We start from the raw sequence: 10,000 nt of genomic DNA, 5'->3' as shown, positions 1-10,000 counted from the left end.
AAAAATATGATCTTTTATAGATCAAATATAAAATTTCGAACAAGCAAATCGAAATAATAATTGTAATAATAAATATATTATTGCATTAAATAAGAGATAAATAAATAAGCAAAAGCAAACAAATAACAAATTCGAACAAGCAAATCGAAATTATTAAATTTATTTAATATTATTATTATATTGTATATTAAATGCAATTAATTAATAAAACACTGTGTGTATATGGACCATAATATACACGCGTTGCGATATGTATTGTTCATCTCAGTTATGCGCATACATTGGATAATGCAACAACCTAAAATGTACAATGTTGTACCTGATTATTACAGGTTAATGTTTTATATAAATTTCAATATATATCGCTAAAAAAAAGTATTAATACCGTAAATGCCATTTAAAAAATACTTGATATATTATTGGTTATATGAAACTAAGACATTTCGCAGCATTCGTTTTAGGTATAAAAATCAATTTATTGAAGGAATTGATATATGCCAGTAAAATGGTGTATTTTTAATTTCTTTCAATAAAAACATATATGACAAAATTACCAAACCAATATATAAAACTCTAAGCGGTGGATCACTCGGCTCATGGGTCGATGAAGAACGCAGCAAACTGTGCGTCATCGTGTGAACTGCAGGACACATGAACATCGACATTTTGAACGCATATCGCAGTCCATGCTGTTATGTACTTTAATTAATTTTATAGTGCTGCTTGGACTACATATGGTTGAGGGTTGTAAGACTATGCTAATTAAGTTGTTTATATAAATTTTATAATGAAATTTTATAAGCATATGGTATATTATTGGATAATAATAATTTAATTATTATATTATTCATAATATTAACAAATATATGAAAAACATTATCTCACATTAGTAAATAATTTGAATGTGAAAAACGAAGAGAAATATTTTCTTTTTCAATCAAATAATACTGAGAAATGTCTAGCATAAAAAATTTATCTAGAATTGTCTCTTATTAAAGATTAGTAAATAGAAAGCCGTTGACAATATTATTATTCTTCGTTGATTCGTTAGACCAAACAAATGCCATACAAATATATAAAATATATAACGAATTTAATAAAATGTTTTATCATTATATATAAAGAATTAATTGCAAAAAAAGTTATACACAACCTCAACTCATATGGGACTACCCCCTGAATTTAAGCATATTAATTAGGGGAGGAAAAGAAACTAACCAGGATTTTCTTAGTAGCGGCGAGCGAAAAGAAATCAGTTCAGCACTAAGTCACTTTGTCTATATGGCAAATGTGAGATGCAGTGTATGGAGCGTCAATATTCTAGTATGAGAAATTAACGATTTAAGTCCTTCTTAAATGAGGCCATTTACCCATAGAGGGTGCCAGGCCCGTATAACGTTAATGATTACTAGATGATGTTTCCAAAGAGTCGTGTTGCTTGATAGTGCAGCACTAAGTGGGTGGTAAACTCCATCTAAAACTAAATATAACCATGAGACCGATAGTAAACAAGTACCGTGAGGGAAAGTTGAAAAGAACTCTGAATAGAGAGTTAAACAGTACGTGAAACTGCTTAGAGGTTAAGCCCGATGAACCTGAATATCCGTTATGGAAAATTCATCATTAAAATTGTAATATTTAAACAATATTATGATAATAGTGTGCATTTTTTCCATATAAGGACATTGTAATCTATTAGCATACAAAATTTATCATAAAATATAACTTATAGTTTATTCAAATTAATTTGCTTGCATTTTAACACAGAATAAATGTTATTAATTTGATAAAGTGCTGATAGATTTATATGAATACAGTGCGTTAATTTTTCGGAATTATATAATGGCATAATTATCATTGATTTTTGTGTTTATTATATGCACTTGTATGATTAACAATGCGAAAGATTCAGGATACCTTCGGGACCCGTCTTGAAACACGGACCAAGGAGTCTAACATATGTGCAAGTTATTGGGATATAAACCTAATAGCGTAATTAACTTGACTAATAATGGGATTAGTTTTTTAACTATTTATAGCTAATTAACACAATCCCGGGGCGTTCTATATAGTTATGTATAATGATATTTATATTATTTATGCCTCTAACTGGAACGTACCTTGAGCATATATGCTGTGACCCGAAAGATGGTGAACTATACTTGATCAGGTTGAAGTCAGGGGAAACCCTGATGGAAGACCGAAACAGTTCTGACGTGCAAATCGATTGTCAGAATTGAGTATAGGGGCGAAAGACCAATCGAACCATCTAGTAGCTGGTTCCTTCCGAAGTTTCCCTCAGGATAGCTGGTGCATTTTAATGTTATATAAAATAATCTTATCTGGTAAAGCGAATGATTAGAGGCCTTAGGGTCGAAACGATCTTAACCTATTCTCAAACTTTAAATGGGTAAGAACCTTAACTTTCTTGATATGAAGTTCAAGGTTATGATATAATGTGCCCAGTGGGCCACTTTTGGTAAGCAGAACTGGCGCTGTGGGATGAACCAAACGTAATGTTACGGTGCCCAAATTAACAACTCATGCAGATACCATGAAAGGCGTTGGTTGCTTAAAACAGCAGGACGGTGATCATGGAAGTCGAAATCCGCTAAGGAGTGTGTAACAACTCACCTGCCGAAGCAACTAGCCCTTAAAATGGATGGCGCTTAAGTTGTATACCTATACATTACCGCTAAAGTAGATGATTTATATTACTTGTGATATAAATTTTGAAACTTTAGTGAGTAGGAAGGTACAATGGTATGCGTAGAAGTGTTTGGCGTAAGCCTGCATGGAGCTGCCATTGGTACAGATCTTGGTGGTAGTAGCAAATAATCGAATGAGACCTTGGAGGACTGAAGTGGAGAAGGGTTTCGTGTGAACAGTGGTTGATCACGAGTTAGTCGGTCCTAAGTTCAAGGCGAAAGCCGAAAATTTTCAAGTAAAACACAAATGCCATACAAATATAATTATATTATATAAATCAAGCTAATTAATATACTTGAATAATTTTGAACGAAAGGGAATACGGTTCCAATTCCGTAACCTGTTGAGTATCCGTTTGTTATTAAATATGGGCCTCGTGCTCATCCTGGCAACAGGAACGACCATAAAGAAGCCGTCGAGAGATATCGGAAGAGTTTTCTTTTCTGTTTTATAGCCGTACTACCATGGAAGTCTTTCGCAGAGAGATATGGTAGATGGGCTAGAAGAGCATGACATATACTGTTGTGTCGATATTTTCTCCTCGGACCTTGAAAATTTATGGTGGGGACACGCAAACTTCTCAACAGGCCGTACCAATATCCGCAGCTGGTCTCCAAGGTGAAGAGTCTCTAGTCGATAGAATAATGTAGGTAAGGGAAGTCGGCAAATTAGATCCGTAACTTCGGGATAAGGATTGGCTCTGAAGATTGAGATAGTCGGGCTTGATTGGGAAACAATAACATGGTTTATGTGCTCGTTCTGGGTAAATAGAGTGTCTGGCATTTATGTTGGTCACTTGTTCCCCGGATAGTTTAGTTACGTAGCCAATTGTGGAACTTTCTTGCTAAAATTTTTAAGAATACTAATTGGGTTAAACCAATTAGTTCTTATTAATTATAACGATTATCAATTAACAATCAATTCAGAACTGGCACGGACTTGGGGAATCCGACTGTCTAATTAAAACAAAGCATTGTGATGGCCCTAGCGGGTGTTGACACAATGTGATTTCTGCCCAGTGCTCTGAATGTCAAAGTGAAGAAATTCAAGTAAGCGCGGGTCAACGGCGGGAGTAACTATGACTCTCTTAAGGTAGCCAAATGCCTCGTCATCTAATTAGTGACGCGCATGAATGGATTAACGAGATTCCTACTGTCCCTATCTACTATCTAGCGAAACCACAGCCAAGGGAACGGGCTTGGAATAATTAGCGGGGAAAGAAGACCCTTTTGAGCTTGACTCTAATCTGGCAGTGTAAGGAGACATAAGAGGTGTAGAATAAGTGGGAGATATTAGACTTCGGTTTGGTATCGCCAATGAAATACCACTACTCTTATTGTTTCCTTACTTACTTGATTAAATGGAACGTGTATCATTTCCTAGCCATTATACGGATATATTTATTATATCTTATGGTATTGGGTTTTGATGCAAGCTTCTTGATCAAAGTATCACGAGTTTGTTATATAATCGCAAACAAATTCTTTAATAAAACGGTGCATTTATGTATTTTTGATTTGAAAATTTGGTATAACTCCAATTACTCAGGTATGATCCAATTCAAGGACATTGCCAGGTAGGGAGTTTGACTGGGGCGGTACATCTCTCAAATAATAACGGAGGTGTCCCAAGGCCAGCTCAGTGCGGACAGAAACCACACATAGAGCAAAAGGGCAAATGCTGACTTGATCTCGGTGTTCAGTACACACAGGGACAGCAAAAGCTCGGCCTATCGATCCTTTTGGTTTAAAGAGTTTTTAACAAGAGGTGTCAGAAAAGTTACCATAGGGATAACTGGCTTGTGGCGGCCAAGCGTTCATAGCGACGTCGCTTTTTGATCCTTCGATGTCGGCTCTTCCTATCATTGTGAAGCAAAATTCACCAAGCGTTGGATTGTTCACCCATGCAAGGGAACGTGAGCTGGGTTTAGACCGTCGTGAGACAGGTTAGTTTTACCCTACTAATGACAAAACGTTGTTGCGACAGCATTCCTGCGTAGTACGAGAGGAACCGCAGGTACGGACCAATGGCACAATACTTGTTCGAGCGAACAGTGGTATGACGCTACGTCCGTTGGATTATGCCTGAACGCCTCTAAGGTCGTATCCGTGCTGGACTGCAATGATAAATAAGGGGCAATTTGCATTGTATGGCTTCTAAACCATTTAAAGTTTATAATTTACTTTATAAACGACAATGGATGTGATGCCAATGTAATTTGTAACATAGTAAATTGGGAGGATCTTTGATCACCTGATGCCGCGCTAGTTACATATAAAAGCATTATTTAATACAATGACAAAGCCTAGAATCAATTGTAAACGACTTTTGTAACAGGCAAGGTGTTGTAAGTGGTTGAGCAGCTGCCATACTGCGATCCACTGAAGCTTATCCTTTGCTTGATGATTCGATAATAAAGATGTTGCAAGCGGGCATAATCATTATGCTTGCTTGCAGCATCGCACGCCACTTTGTTTGTGGTGTGTAAGGTAGGGAAGAAGAAATATAAAAGACCTAAATTGGAAACATCAATATATAAGTAAATATTGAACAAACAAAATGTATCGTCATCTTATTAGTGACGCGATGATAAAGTGGCAAACATATTCCATGTATAAATATTCCTATGGTATTAAAATTCAAGTAAAGAGGACATATATAAAAGTTTGTATATATGGTTCATTCAATGGTAGCAGCGGTTGGTTGGTTGGTGTCTGCTCCTCTTATTGTTCAAAACTTATGTTATGGTAGCAAGTCTATATCGTCATATTATTAGTGACGCGAAAAAGTAGTGGCAAAACATATTCCATGTATAAATAAATATTCCTATGGTATTGAAATTCAAGTAAAGAGGCCATTCAAGTAAAGAGGACTTATATAAATATAAGTATATATAATGGTAGCAGCGCGGTTGGTTGGTTGGTGTGTCTGCTCCTCTTATTGTTCAAAACTTATGTTATGGTAGCAAGACTGTATCGTCATATTATTAGTGACGCGAAAAAGTAGTGGCAAAACATATTCCATGTATAAATATTCCTATGGTATTGAAATTCAACTAAAGAGGACATATAAAATTACTATCAATGGTAGCAGTGGTTGGTTGGTTGGTGGTTGGTTGGCGGCTGCTCCTATTATTGTTCAAGACTTATGTTATGGTAGCAAGTCTGTATCGTCATATTAATTATTAGTGACGCGAAAAAGTAGTGGAAATCATATTCCATGTATAAATAGATTCCTATGGTAATGAAATTTTCAAGTAAAGAGAGGACCATTCAAGTAAGAGGACATATAAAAAGTAAGTATATGTTCCTCCAATGGTAGCAGTGGTTGGTTGGTTGGCGGCTGATCCTCTTATTGTTCAAAACTTATTTTATCAATATGAGTTTGGCAATACAATAAAGAAGACCAATCTAATCCATATAAAACTAAATGTATTATATGGATATGCTTAGGAAACCCATATATTCATAAAAAAAATTATGTATAGAAAATTATACATATATCTTTTATATAAATGAATCGTATGGATATCGCCTTATGGTAGGTATAATAACTTTTTAAGGCATAATAATGTATAATATAGAAAATATACATTGAAATATAAATGCATTTTTATAGATATGGCGGCATATAAGTGCCATATACACAAGAATAAATAATAGAATTTACCAATATATAATTAAAATGAGATATATAAACCTAGTGAGGGGCTGCACTAGTATATGAATCGTATGGATATGGCTTATAGGTATAATACCTATAAGGCATAATAATGTATAATATAATAAATATAAATTAAGATATGAATGAATTATATAAATATGGCATAGAAATGCCATATACATACATAAGAATAAATGGTAGAATTTACCCATATATCACTGAAACACGATATATAAACCTAATGATAGCTGGCACTAGTACTGTAAACATGCACGCAATAGTGCGTGGGGTAAAAAACTACTATAGGGAGGTGGTCGTTGGCGGGCCCCTCCTCGTATTGGTCAAAACTTATGTTATGCATATGAATTTGTCAATACTATATAGAACGCCAAGCATATCCATATAAACTATGGATATGCATAGAAATCCATACAAAAGTAAAAAAAAATTATGTATAGAAAAATATACATATATTTATATAAGTGAATCGTATGGATATGGCTTATAGGTATAATACCTATAAGGCATAATAATGTATAACAAGTAAATATACATTGAAATGTGAATGCATTGTATGGATATGGCATATAAATGCCATATATATAGAAATAAATTGTATATCAATGATATAACAATTATAAACCTAGTGAGGGGCGGCACTAGTGAATGAATCGTATGGATATGGCTTATAGGTATAATACCTATAAGGCATAATAATGTATAATATAATAAATATACATTAAGATATGAATGGATTGTATAAATATGGCATAGAAATGCCATATACATAAGAATAAATGGTAGAATTTACCCATATATCACTGAAACACGATATATAAACCTAGTGATAGCTGGCACTAGTACTGTAAACAGGCACGCAATAGTGCGTGGGGTAAAAAACTACTATAGGGAGGTGGTCGTTGGCGGGCCCCTCCTCGTATTGGTCAAAACTTATGTTATGCATATGAATTTGTCAATACTATATAGAACGCCAAGCATATCCATATAAACTATGGATATGCATAGAAATCCATACAAAAGTAAAAAAAATTATGTATAGAAAAATATACATATATTTATATAAGTGAATCGTATGGATATGGCTTATAGGTATAATACCTATAAGGCATAATAATGTATAACAAGTAAATATACATTGAAATGTGAATGCATTGTATGGATATGGCATATAAATGCCATATATATAGAAATAAATTGTATATCAATGATATAACAATTATAAACCTAGTGAGGGGCGGCACTAGTGAATGAATCGTATGGATATGGCTTATAGGTATAATACCTATAAGGCATAATAATGTATAATATAATAAATATACATTAAGATATGAATGGATTGTATAAATATGGCATAGAAATGCCATATACATAAGAATAAATGGTAGAATTTACCCATATATCACTGAAACACGATATATAAACCTAGTGATAGCTGGCACTAGTACTGTAAACAGGCACGCAATAGTGCGTGGGGTAAAAAACTACTATAGGGAGGTGGTCGTTGGCGGGCCCCTCCTCGTATTGGTCAAAACTTATGTTATGCATATGAATTTGTCAATACTATATAGAACGCCAAGCATATCCATATAAACTATGGATATGCATAGAAAACCATACAAAAGTAAAAAAAAATTATGTATAGAAAAATATACATATATTTATATAAGTGAATCGTATGGATATGGCTTATAGGTATAATACCTATAAGGCATAATAATGTATAACAAGTAAATATACATTGAAATGTGAATGCATTGTATGGATATGGCATATAAATGCCATATATATAGAAATAAATTGTATATCAATGATATAACAATTATAAACCTAGTGAGGGGCGGCACTAGTGAATGAATCGTATGGATATGGCTTATAGGTATAATACCTATAAGGCATAATAATGTATAATATAATAAATATACATTAAGATATGAATGGATTGTATAAATATGGCATAGAAATGCCATATACATAAGAATAAATGGTAGAATTTACCCATATATCACTGAAACACGATATATAAACCTAGTGATAGCTGGCACTAGTACTGTAAACAGGCACGCAATAGTGCGTGGGGTAAAAAACTACTATAGGGAGGTGGTCGTTGGCGGGCCCCTCCTCGTATTGGTCAAAACTTATGTTATGCATATGAATTTGTCAATACTATATAGAACGCCAAGCATATCCATATAAACTATGGATATGCATAGAAAACCATACAAAAGTAAAAAAAAATTATGTATAGAAAAATATACATATATTTATATAAGTGAATCGTATGGATATGGCTTATAGGTATAATACCTATAAGGCATAATAATGTATAACAAGTAAATATACATTGAAATGTGAATGCATTGTATGGATATGGCATATAAATGCCATATATATAGAAATAAATTGTATATCAATGATATAACAATTATAAACCTAGTGAGGGGCGGCACTAGTGAATGAATCGTATGGATATGGCTTATAGGTATAATACCTATAAGGCATAATAATGTATAATATAATAAATATACATTAAGATATGAATGGATTGTATAAATATGGCATAGAAATGCCATATACATAAGAATAAATGGTAGAATTTACCCATATATCACTGAAACACGATATATAAACCTAGTGATAGCTGGCACTAGTACTGTAAACAGGCACGCAATAGTGCGTGGGGTAAAAAACTACTATAGGGAGGTGGTCGTTGGCGGGCCCCTCCTCGTATTGGTCAAAACTTATGTTATGCATATGAATTTGTCAATACTATATAGAACGCCAAGCATATCCATATAAACTATGGATATGCATAGAAAACCATACAAAAGTAAAAAAAAATTATGTATAGAAAAAATATACATATATTTATATAAGTGAATCGTATGGATATGGCTTATAGGTATAATACCTATAAGGCATAATAATGTATAACAAGTAAATATACATTGAAATGTGAATGCATTGTATGGATATGGCATATAAATGCCATATATATAGAAATAAATTGTATATCAATGATATAACAATTATAAACCTAGTGAGGGGCGGCACTAGTGAATGAATCGTATGGATATGGCTTATAGGTATAATACCTATAAGGCATAATAATGTATAATATAATAAATATACATTAAGATATGAATGGATTGTATAAATATGGCATAGAAATGCCATATACATAAGAATAAATGGTAGAATTTACCCATATATCACTGAAACACGATATATAAACCTAGTGATAGCTGGCACTAGTACTGTAAACAGGCACGCAATAGTGCGTGGGGTAAAAAACTACTATAGGGAGGTGGTCGTTGGCGGGCCCCTCCTCGTATTGGTCAAAACTTATGTTATGCATATGAATTTGTCAATACTATATAGAACGCCAAGCATATCCATATAAACTATGGATATGCATAGAAATCCATACAAAAATAAAAAAAAATTATGTATAGAAAAATATACATATATTTATATAAGTGAATCGTATGGATATGGCTTATAGGTATAATACCTATAAGGCATAATAATGTATAACAAGTAAATATACATTGAAATGTGAATGCATTGTATGGATATGGCATATAAATGCCATATATATAGAAATAAA

At 33.3% G+C, this 10,000-nt stretch overlaps 2 non-coding genes across 2 annotated transcripts; both read left to right on the top strand.

Annotated features, from left to right (window-relative positions):
- Nucleotides 1–569: 569 nt before the first annotated feature.
- Nucleotides 570–748, top strand: LOC119559337. The gene has a single exon (XR_005220738.1). It is a non-coding gene; the product is annotated as a 5.8S ribosomal RNA (ribosomal RNA).
- A 401-nt stretch (nt 749–1,149) lies between these two features.
- LOC119559331 lies at nt 1,150–5,120 on the top strand. Its single transcript, XR_005220733.1, has one exon. It is a non-coding gene; the product is annotated as a large subunit ribosomal RNA (ribosomal RNA).
- The last annotated feature ends 4,880 nt before the right edge of the window (nt 5,121–10,000 follow it).

This window comes from Drosophila subpulchrella, unplaced genomic scaffold, assembly GCF_014743375.2.
Source record: "Drosophila subpulchrella strain 33 F10 #4 breed RU33 unplaced genomic scaffold, RU_Dsub_v1.1 Primary Assembly Seq204, whole genome shotgun sequence".
NCBI classification, from domain to species: Eukaryota; Metazoa; Arthropoda; class Insecta; order Diptera; family Drosophilidae; genus Drosophila; species Drosophila subpulchrella.
This window is presented reverse-complemented; position numbering and strand designations above follow the sequence as displayed.